Raw genomic sequence first — 12,583 nt, forward strand, 5'->3', positions numbered from 1 at the left:
AACTGTTATAGGTGTCACAATAGTTCCATTTTATTAATAATTAATTGCCAAAAAAAAGGATTTAATCTATATCATAAAAATGAAAGTCTGTCTGTCTGTCTGTCTGTCCCGGATAGACTTCCAAACGCCTGAACCGTTTGACCCCAAATTTTGCCCACAGATACATTGGGTGCCCGGGAAGGTTTTAGCGAAGGTCCTGTCCCCGCCAGATGTACAGGAGAGGAGGGGGAGGGGGAAGAGCGGCGCCCCATAAAGATGAATTGGAAAATCTCCTCACTGCACACAGGAGATATAATTAGCTGCAGCAGACACAGCAGTTGGAGCCTTAGCAACCAATAGGATTACTGCTTTCATTTTCACAGGGAGTTGTGGTTGCTAGGGAAGCTGCCTCACAACATCTACAGTAATAAGTGGTAGCCCCCCTACTCCATCTATACAGTGCATGTATACTGGACCCCCTACTCCATCTATACAGGTATACAGGGCAGTATTACCAGCTGCTGCTGCCCTGAGCACTAAACCTGAAGATGCCCCATCCTCACTCACCAATTAGCATCAGGACTGGTAGGTAATAGCTCCACACGTCACATTTAACACCGCCACACCAGACCTGACCAATACCGCAACACTGTGACTGGATAACACCGCCACACCAGACCTGACCAATACCGCCATACTGTGACTGGATAACACTGTCATACCAAACCTGACCAATACCACCATACCGTGACTGCATAACAACTCCATACCAGACCTGACCCATACTGCCATACTGTGACTGGATGAATCTGCCATACCAGACCTGACCAATACCGCCATACTGTGACTGGATAACACTGTCATACCAGACCTGACCAATACCGCCATACTGTGACTGGATGACAACTCCATACCAGACCTGACCAATACCACCATACTGTGACTGGATAACAACTCCATACCAGACCTGACCAATACTGCCATACTGTGACTGGATAACACTGCCATACCAGACCTGACCAATACTGCCATACTGTGACTGGATAACACTGCCATACCAGACCTGACCAATACTGCCATACTGTGACTGGATAACACTGCCATACCAGACCTGACCAAAACTGCCATACTGTGACTGGATAACACTGTCATACCAGACCTGACCACTATCGCCATACTGTGACTGGATAACACTGCCATACCAGACCTGACCACTATCGCCATACTGTGAATGGATAACACTGCCACACCAGACCTGACCAATACCACCATACTGTGACTGGATAACACTGCCATACCATACCAAATAAGACCGCCACACCAGACCTGACCAATACCGTCACATTGTGACTGGATAACACTGCCATACCAGACCTGACCAATACCGCCATACTGTGAATGGATAACACCGCCACACCAGACCTGACCAATACGACCACACTGTGACTGGATAACACCGCTATACCAGACCTGACCAATACCGCCATACTGTGAATGGATAACACCGCCACACCAGACCTGACCAATACCGCCATACTGTGACTGGATAACACCGCCATACCAGACCTGACCAATACAGCCACACTGTGACTGGATAACAACTCCATACCAGACCTGACCAATACCGCCATACTGTGACTGGATATCACTGCCATACCAGACCTGACCAATACTGCCATACTGTGAATGGATAACATCGCCATACCAGACCTGACCAATACCGCCACATTGTGACTGGATAACACCGCCATACCAGACCTGACCAATACCGCCATACTGTGAATGGATAACATCGCCATACCAGACCTGACCAATACCGCCATACTGTGAATGGATAACACCGCCACACCAGACCTGACCAATACCGCCATACTGTGACTGGATAACACCGCCATACCAGACCTGACCAATTCCGCCATACTGTGAATGGATAACATCGCCATACCAGACCTGACCAATACCGCCATACTGTGAATGGATAACACCGCCACACCAGACCTGACCAATACCGCCATACTGTGACTGGATAACACCGCCACACCAGACCTGACCAATACCGCCATACTGTGACTGGATAACACCGCCATACCAGACCTGACCAATACAGCCACACTGTGACTGGATAACAACTCCAGACCTGACCAATACCGCCATACTGTGACTGGATATCACTGCCATACCAGACCTGACCAATACTGCCATACTGTGACTGGATAACATCGCCATACCAGACCTGACCAATACCGCCACATTGTGACTGGATAACACCGCCATACCAGACCTGACCAATACCGCCATACTGTGAATGGATAACATCGCCATACCAGACCTGACCAATACCGCCATACTGTGAATGGATAACACCGCCACACCAGACCTGACCAATACCGCCATACTGTGACTGGATAACACCGCCATACCAGACCTGACCAATACCACCAAACTGTGACTGGATAACTCTGCCATACCAGACTTGACCAATACGACCACACTGTGACTGGATAACACTGCCATACCACACCTGACCAATATGACCACACTGTGACTGGATAACACTACTATACCAGACCTGACCAATACCGCCATACTGTGACTTGATAACACCCCCATACCAGACGTGACCAATACCGCCATACTGTGACTGGATAACTCTGCTATACCAGACCTTACCAATACCGCCATACTGTGACTGGATGAATCTGCCATACCAGACCTGACCAATACCACCATACTGTGACTGGATAACACCGCCATACCAGACCTGACCAATACCGCCATACTGTGACTGGATAACACTGCCATACCAGACCTGACCAATACCGCCATACTGTGACTGGATAACACTGCCATACCGGACCTGACCAATACCACTATACTGTGACTGGATAACACTGCCACAGCACCTCCACCAACTCTATACTACAGGTATACAGAACCCCAAACTATACACTACAGGTATACAGGACCCACAAACTATATACTTTAGGTATACAAGACCTCCACCAACTCTATACTACAGGTATACAGCACCTCCACCAACTCTATACTACAGTTATACAGGACCCTCTATACACACTGACACTTTATACCCGGGCAGCGCCGGGTACATTTTCTAGTAAAAAAATATATATAACATTAGAGAATCTGTGTAAACCTGCATATGGTTGTGTTCGGACTGACCTATAGAATAATGGTATGTCGCTTTTACTATATAGTGCATTACGTAGACACAGGAACCCCCCAAAAGTTACGATATTGCATTCTTTTTTACGATTTCACCTATTTATATCTTCATAAATAATATATTTGGGATTCCGTCATACATGTTATGGTAAAATGAAAGACGCTATTACAAAGTACAACTATTCCTGTAACAAACAAGCAATTACATGGCCTTGTAGATATAAAACTGAAAGTGCTAGAGTTCTTAGAAGAGGGGAGGGAAAAACAAAAGCGCAATGATCAAAATGTCACTGGGTCCACTGGGTCATTTTGGGCCTGGTCCTCAAAGGGTTAAAGGGCTATTTTTGCAATGTCGACTAAAAGATTACAGATTTGCAGAATTTAAAGTTCACCTGTCATTTGTAAAAACTTTAGACATGTCATGGAGACATGTCAAAAGTCTTGATGGGTCTGGGTCTGAGTGTTAAGACCCCTGCAGTTCAAAAGAACCAGCAGGAGAGGCCCGCTCTGTTTAACAAATAGATTTACATTATGAGCCTGACTATTTTTCTAACGCAGAGCGAGAGGGGACTAGGCGGAAGTGCGTCCTCTCCCACTTTTTCTCCCAATCAGTATGGGTCTGAACACTCAGCCCTGGACCGATCAAAACTTTTGACATGTCTCTGTGACATGTCCAAAGTTTTTCCAAATGACAGGTACACTTTAACTTTACTCCAGATATATCAGTAACACGGTTTTGTCACACAACTAGCAATGGTCCGAACCGAGTTTGGTTCGGGTACGTACGAACCCGAACCCTCGGTAATGATTCCCGCTGTCTGCCCGCTCCGTGGAGGACCGCCTAGAAAACTGGGATACAGCCATAGCCAGACAGCGGGAATCTTTTGCCGAGCGTTCGGGTTCATACGAACCCGAACCTCGGCAGGTTTTGACCATCCCTACACACAACCATTACCATGCCCTTTTCCCAGATCAGTTTTTTTCCCCTCAAAATTAATTTTCTTTCCTTAAAATTCAAAACAAAAAGAGAATCAGTCCTTTTTGGTGTTATTGCCCTCATGTGATGAATGATGGTGCAGATTTCATCACAGAGTTATATGGGTCATTAACATGGTATGCATTTTTTTTAATAGATTTTATGTAAATTTAATATATATATATATATATATATATATATATATATATATATTATAGAATTTATTTTTTTAATTACCATATTTTAAGACTATAGGAGTAACCATTGATTTAGATTAGGTAATGGAAACATCAATGTCACTAACTTTGGTGGTATAGGATTGAAGGAGAGGTTAATAGGAATCTATTATCAGGTTAGGGCATCCTAAAGGTGCTATTTTTAAGTAACAGATGTTATATATTGGTATGCCTCCTAGTCCATTTGGTGCACTTGGGATGGTATATATATTTTACACTTTTTTCCCTTTACTAAAATGCTATGTATTTTTATTATTATTATTATTATTATTATTATTGCTGGGTTTTGTTTTTTTTTTGTTTTTTTAACAGAACGCCATGTGTGAACCAACCTGTGATTTCCTGTTCTATTGTTATTGTATTTCTGTGATCTATTGTTTTTTGCAGATGAATATAATAGCAATCACTACACTGTGTGTACTAATCGTTTAAACTTATCAATATTTGCAAAAGGACTAATTGTGGACAATACAGTATTCATTATTTTCGTGGCAGGAACTGTACTGATAGAGCAATACAATAGACAAGTTGGTCAGTACTTTTGTAATTGACTGAAAGGTGATTCTTTTAGGGTCTCATGGAGCAGATATTAAACACCTTTAAATCACTTTAGGTCTTTTTCTCATTACAGCATAGTTTTACCAACTCATCATTGTTGCCTGTATGACTAAATCCTGTTCATTTTCAGTATTTAAAACATTTATCAATTTTGAATAGGAAAAATGTTTATTAAACAAAGTATTTTCTTAAAATGTATAATATATTATTCATTGTCTTGACAGCACCATTAACAATTAATAGCTAAAAAGACCATTATTTAATTAAAACAATTTCCTAATATAAAGCAGAGCAAGAAGTAGAAAACAATTCTTCCTTAATGGTTTTACTTTATTGCATATCCTTCCAAATGATAGTAAAAGTGGTTTGATAAAGTGTGTAATATAAATGCAGCAGTATAGAGCTCACATGTTCAACATAATGTCCTATATCAATGTCTCATAGTACTATGTAAGAATAACCAGAAATACAGTGAATGTCTCAGCTAGAACAGTAACTAAATATGCTGAATGGGCCAACAGATGCAGGGTGCATTAACAATACATTCAGAAATAAGGTGGATTTCACTGTGTTGTTTTGTATGCTGCATCCAGCATATGTAATGATGCCTGAATTAAATACAAATGAGAGGTCAAGAAATAGAGTCTGTGTACGGTAATTGCTAAAATAGTTATTTTCCATTCTTAAATAATATATGATTTATAAAAGATGAATGTATTTTAATTAAAGAGCTTTTAATAGGACTAAAGATTGAAAATAATCCAGATTGCCTTGTCAGCCCCTAAGCCTTTTTTTTTATACCATCTATATGCAATGAAGCACACGCTATTATGTGATCTGCAAGTATATGTATGTCCTATGAAGTCATGTTGTTTTGTATAGATATTGAATGGAAAGGTCAGTCAATAGGTTCTACACAAGTTTTGTGCAAGTTTCCCTCCACCCAAGGTCTGGTGAGCTGGATAAATAAATACTCCCAATGGTCCTCATGGCTAGACACACTATTGAGACCATTGGGGGTTAATATTTATCCAGCTCACCAGACCCTGTGTGGAGGTATCTTACCCTTTAGCCCTAATATTTGAATTGCCCGTAGAATTATGGATCATATTTACCTAAAACTATTTTTTTTTTTTTGCTGTTGTTTAGCTGTTCTTCCTGAAAAAAGCTAAATTAATCCTTAGAAGACAAGGCCAAATTTCATTTTTGCTCTTTCGTTTTTTCCTTCTTGTGTTTAAAAGGCCATAGTCCTTGCATTTTGCTGCAAAACCGGTATAAATGATTTGGATGGTGAATTTTTTTCGTGTTTACACCGTTCGCCCTATGGTAAAACTGACATGTTATCTATATTCTCCAAGTTGATATGATTACAATGATATATAACTTATATAACTTTCATTTTATTTGACAGCTTTTAAATTTTTTACTAAAAAAAAAAAAAAAAAAAAAGAAATAAAATTTCTCTTACCATTACCATCTCTATTACCATTAACAATTTTATCCTTTGGTCTATGGAGCTGTGTGAGGTGTCATTCTTTGCGTCATGATCTGTACTTTCTACAGGTACCTTGAATGCACATATGAAACTTTTTGATCTTTTTTTATTACAATTTTTCTGGATTTGATGTGACAAAAATCAGCATCAGAAATGCAATAATTTGGGGCAATTAAGTACATGGTGATACCAAACATGCTTATTTATTTATTTAATTTTTATTTATAAAATAGAAAAAAGGGGGGTGATTCAGACTTTTATTACATAGTAACATAGTTATTAAGGTTGAAAGAATTCAAGAGTCCATCATGTTCAACTTAGAGAAACTGTATAGATCCAGGGGAAGGCAAAACCCTTATGAGGGAGATGACAACTGTCCCATCAAAGGGCAAAAATTCCTTCCAGACTCCAATGACAATCAAAATAATCACTGAATCAACGTTTTACCAGAAATCTAATGTCCATAACTTGTAATAATATATTTTTCAAGAAAAGCATCCAGGCCTTTCTTCAACTTATTTAACCCTTAGAGGACACAGACAGTTTTGGCATTTATGACACGGCTAAATTTTTAAAATATTAGGTGTCACTTTAAGAATCAATAAATCTGGAATGCATTTACCGATCCTTGTGATTCCAAGATTGTTTTTTTTTTTACATATTCATAAATTTGGGTTTATAGCTTTAGAATTTTTTTTGTGAAAGACTCCAAAATGTTGTGATTTTTTTAATAGCATTTCTCTACATTTGAAAGTCTCTGCAAATAAGGAAAATAGTAATACTACATAAATTATTTATTACTTCATATCTAGCTAGAACATGACTACTTTACATTGGCAGCATTTGGTGAACATGCTTTAACTTTTTTAGGATGTTAGAGGTCGTAAATGTTTAGTAGAAATTTTAAATTTTTCATGAAAATTTCAAACTGAGAAATTCGTTAGGCATCAATTCAGTTTTTGGTTATATTTAAGAGGCCTGTAGAAACACCCATAATTTACCCCATTTTGAAGTCTTCACCCTTTTAAGTACTCAAACTTACATTCATACAGTTTTTAACACATACATCAATGAAATTGGTGATCTATTGCTCTGGCCTGCGGCAGCCAAAAGCAATAGATTCCCAAGGCGGGATCAGCGCCATTACGGCACATAGCCCTGGCCCAGCAAGAGGCAGGGACCACTCCTTCATGATCACATTGCTGGGGGCGGTCCTGCCACTAGACCACCATGGATGGAGGAAAACAGCCATTTAAATGCAACTGTCAGCTTTGACAGCTGCATTTAAACAGCTAATTAGTGGGCACTGCTAACTGCCACAGTCCCGGGACCCTCCCCTGAACTCCCCTAGCCGACCCAGGGTGTACATGTGCACCCTAGGTGGTCAAGGGGTTTATTAATGACTGGGAATTAACATTCTACTATTTGATCATTTGAGACCTTGCATAGTAGTTAGTCAGTGCTAATTGGAAAATATAGTAATGCACACCACTAATACTTGGTTCCCACACATTGGAACTTCATTACAGTACTGTAGCGTCTTTACAGAATTGATGCAGCATTGCAATAAAATGATGCAATACAGCAATGAAATTGCAATGTGTAAACACAACTTGAAAGGGAAAGAAGTCTCGCCCAAATGTCAATTTGATTATACATTTCCGGGAGGAATACCAGTGCTCCTGAATTGTTCATGTATGGAAAAATAAATGCAACATACATATTTATTCCTTCTTTTTAAAGTAATTACTAGTATAATAAAACAAAATACACAGCAAATTATTGTCCTATGTTCTTTGTATATGTCAGGATGGCATTGATCTACTCTAGTTGTGTTGATTTTTCTATAACAATTAAACAAAACAAAAAAAGTTATTTTGAAGAAGATAGTTTTTTTTAATGATCAGCAATCTTCTTTATTATTATTTTGCCAGAGATTATCAGTCTGTGTATCTTATAATAGCACTTGATTTATGCTACACTTTGATTTTTGCTGTTTCAATACATGACTTGCTTCAATAACAATTTATTTTATTTTTTTGCTTGTATATCTTACTGTTGTTACATAATATTTATAAGTGGATTTAGGAGTAATCATACCACCATGTTCACAGAGCATGGTTAGCTATATACAAATCTGTCATGGATTTTATAGATAATACATGACAGAAATCTGCAGCTGAATCGCAAACTTCTGTCATTGATTAGCCTCATTGGATTTCATGTTTGATCCAATTCATGTAAACGATGAAAAATATGAATTATAGACTGCACTGCATGTCTAAATGCAGAAGCTGTAAAAAAAAAAAAAAAATCTATCTGTAATTCAAATACTAGCATAGGGGTAATATTAGATTCCACTGTTTGGTGTTCATCATGGTAAATCTGACTATTCTAGACTTCTTCTATGTATATAGTTCTCATGTCTTTATAGTCCAGCCTGATTTTGATCATCCACTTTTTTTTACTTTCACATTTCAACCTGCTTTATCTGCCCCTGTGCTTTATCAATCCCACAATGCACCATCTTTGCGTGCTGGGAGGACACAGTAATTTTCTTCACACCATAAGTATACAGTCGGTAAGGTTGAGCTGCCATCTCCTACATTAGAACTGTGTGACAGGAGCTGTATTTGGATTACCAGTATCCTTGATAAGACTTGTGTAAAAATACATGTATTCAGGGCTGGATTAACCCCTTTGGGACCGTAAGAATTTTAGATTTTTTTTTTCACCTACAGGCCCACACGAACTCATATTTTTTGCATCACTAATTGTACTTTGCAATGAAAGACTTCTATTTTCTATAAAATGTGCTTCAAAACCAGAAAAAAAAAATTGCGCACTGAAATTTAAAATAAAACACTTTTTTTAATTTGGTGGTGGGGGGGGGTTGTGCTATGGTAAAACTGACATGTTATCTATGTCCTCAAGTCAGTACGATTGCAACGATATATAACTTGTGTAACTTTTATTTTATTTGATGGCTTTTAAGAATAAGATGTCATTTTTTGCGCCATGATCGGTACTTTCTATTGGTACTTTGATTGCATATATGTGACTTTTTGATCGCTTTTTATTACAGTTTTTCTGGATTTGATGCAACCAAAAATGCACAATTTTGGCCTTTGGCAGGTATTTGCACTTAAACCATTTACCGTGCAAGATTAAGAATGTGATAATTTAATAGTTCAGGCGATTACGCACGTGGCGATGCCAAATATGTTTATTTATTTTCATTTATAAATGAAAAAAGGGGGGTGATCTCCCATTGAGATCAATGCTGTGTATATTACAGAGCACCGATCCATAAGATCGGTGGTCTGTTGCTCTGGTCTGCTGCAGACCAGATTAGCAGAATACCGAGCCGGGAACAGTGTCATTCCAACGCTGAGGCCCAGCCGAATAAGTTAAATGTATTGCACCTCCTTTGCATCGTGGGGGGCGATCTGCCCACTGGACACGAGGGATGGGGCACAAAGAGCAGTTTAGATGCAGCTGTCAGCCATGACAGCTGCGTCTAAACGGCTCATTAGCGGGCACGGTGATAGAACCGTGCCCGCTAATAGCCGCGGTCCCGGGCTATAAATAACATGTGGGATCGCAGTGGCCCCGCTCTGAACTCCCCTCCCCGACCGAGGGCGTACAGTTACGTCCTTGGTCATGAAGGGGTTAAAGGGAAGGCTCCCAAAGCAAGTGCCCGGGGTCTCCACCACTTAGGGACATTCACCTGCCTGAAGCTGGAAGAAGTGTACAGGAGCCACAATTAAACAAGTCTCATGCCTGTAAATTCACTGTGCTTCACTGCCTGTCTTCAGATGCAGCTGTACATAGCAGAAGGAAAGGGCAGTTTCCAGGAGTTTGTTTAGCTGTCAGACCAGAGAGGAGAGGGACGTGAGGAACCTTAGTCTCCAAAGATCAAACAGCACATGGTGACCAGGAAGTCACTGAAGTTCTCCCTGTGCCTTATGTCCTGTGGCCTCCTCATCTCAGCTTCTTAGCTTTGCATCTGTCCCCTTCATGAAAGTCCCAGGATTTAGGGGAGAGCAAGTGAGGGGAGTATGGTCAAGTGAGAAAGTACAAGCTCCACTGTACTAGCAAAGAGGTAGTTGTTTTGTGTGACTGTGTATGTGTGTGTTGGCTCAAAGGCTCGGGTGGGTGCTCGAACTCAGGTAGCCAGACCCAGGCTTCCAAATCCACAACAAAGTTTTGTACGAGGCGGCACTCCAGTATATAGTGAATGAAAAAAAGTTTTTTATTCACCCATCAATGTGCAACATTTCGATCTCTCATCTTTCTGGTTGCTTGAGAAAGATCTTAATAAGAGATCGAAACGTTGCACATTGATGGGTATATCCTGCTTTTTGTCTATGTATTTTACTGTAATTGTTATGATTTTCATACACAAAAAATACGGCATGTTCTCGTTTAATAAACACTCTTTTCTATACTTACATATACTGCATATGGAGAAACCCAGAGCAGATCAGAAACCATGCCACAGATTAACATAGATATAAGGCTAAAACATAGAAAATCTATGGTATCAGCGTCTCATTGCTAGTAAAGAGATGCACAACACTATGTTGCTGGCGGAGGAAATACAGAATCTTATGACTCTCTTTAGGTGTACCTTAAACCCTTTTAACCAACCAAGTTCATCTCTGCTACATCTGCATTTCAATTAGACAGTTTTTCAAATAATGCTGCCCTATTAGAAAACATAATAAACATGTTATGTTTACCCCTCCATGCTCCCTGCTAAGTTTGGCCGCACTCCCCATTGTGTGCCATGGTGAATCGGGATACGGTTGCACAACTGCAGTACTGGCCGGGATGATCATTACTGACACCGGCTGTTCTGTGACACTGCCAGGTGTGTGAACCCGGCCTTATGTTTTCTAATAGAGCAGCAATATATAGCTCTGCTACATCTGTATGCCTTAACCAAACAAATTCAGCCCTGCAATATCTGTATACCTTAACCAACCAAATTCAGCTCTGCTACATCAGTAAACCTCAAAAAAACAAATTCAGCTCTTCCACATCTGTATACCTTAACCAACCCAATTTAGTTTTGTTCATACTGCACATACTGTAGCTTTTGTGCATCATAAAGTAGTTAACTTATTGCTTTTGAACACACCTGGAGATTAGATTATTAACCCCCTTCATGCATTAAATCCGGTCCTACATGCATTTAATTATACAGGAGGTTTTACTGGCAAGGATGGGGATCCCATATAGAGCACAGATTGCATGTAATTTTCTGGAAGTCACCAGGAGGTCACATGACACAACTGAAGAAAATGATTTAATCAATGTTTAATTTAGAAAGGAATAATTAAATAAAGCAATACTCCCAAGAATAACATTGTAGCCAATAGGTCTTTGCATGCAAAAGCTTGCAGTGTATCCATTAAACCGAACTCATCTTAGATTATAGGAAATAATGTTACTTATAGGAATCTGTCAGATCCTCTGTTCAAGATGTAGACTGGGGGTTTAACAAGAGCATACTAAATTTAAAGGCAGAAAAAAACCTTAACGGCATGTGTTTGTGTTAGTTATCCCCTACCTGCTGCAGGCCACTCTGTCCTGTGGTCATCTGTACACTCCTACTGTGAGCTGGCTTTCTGGAAGATTGGGCTCCCTCTAGTGGCAGGCATGTGCCTGATCAACTGTATTTATAGCTCAGCCCACAGGTTCTTGAGAATTCAAGCTTATTCACCTGAGGGTATATATAGCCACCACCTCCACACCTCTGTGCTAATTTGTGGGTGTGTTTCAGTTAGCAAACTATATCTTAGCTCCCTGGCTATCTGCCACTTCCTCACTTCCTAGCATCCTTCTATCCGTTTGGATCTTGCTTCATTTCAGCTTCTCAGCTTCAGTCTAAAAGTGCCTCTTTATATTTTGAAGTGTGGCCACAGCAAAAGAAGAGCATCTAGTTCTAGTAGCTCTGGTGAAATTGGGAGCTCCTTAGGCTCTGCACCTTGGAGAAGGTTCATCAGCGCTCCTCAGTGATCCAGGGGATCAGCCTCCTTCTGCCTTGTCCATCCGTTATAAACATGTTGTAAAGTAAGGGTGCCTTTACACGTACCGTATCCGCAGCGGATTTTACACTGCGAATTTGCAGCAAAATCCGCTGCAGAT

General features: G+C 40.0%; 1 long non-coding RNA gene across 1 annotated transcript in view; it reads left to right on the plus strand.

Moving 5' to 3' along the window:
* Nucleotides 1-426: 426 nt before the first annotated feature.
* Nucleotides 427-12,583, plus strand: part of LOC138784619 (uncharacterized) — a 40,519-nt gene continuing 28,362 nt past the window's right edge. Inside the window, exon 1 of the long non-coding RNA XR_011361890.1 lies at nucleotides 427-564. This is a non-coding gene — a long non-coding RNA (uncharacterized lncRNA). The remainder of the gene's footprint in view (nucleotides 565-12,583) is intronic.

The sequence above is a fragment of the Dendropsophus ebraccatus genome, chromosome 2, assembly GCF_027789765.1.
Source record: "Dendropsophus ebraccatus isolate aDenEbr1 chromosome 2, aDenEbr1.pat, whole genome shotgun sequence".
Lineage (NCBI taxonomy): Eukaryota > Metazoa > Chordata > Amphibia > Anura > Hylidae > Dendropsophus > Dendropsophus ebraccatus.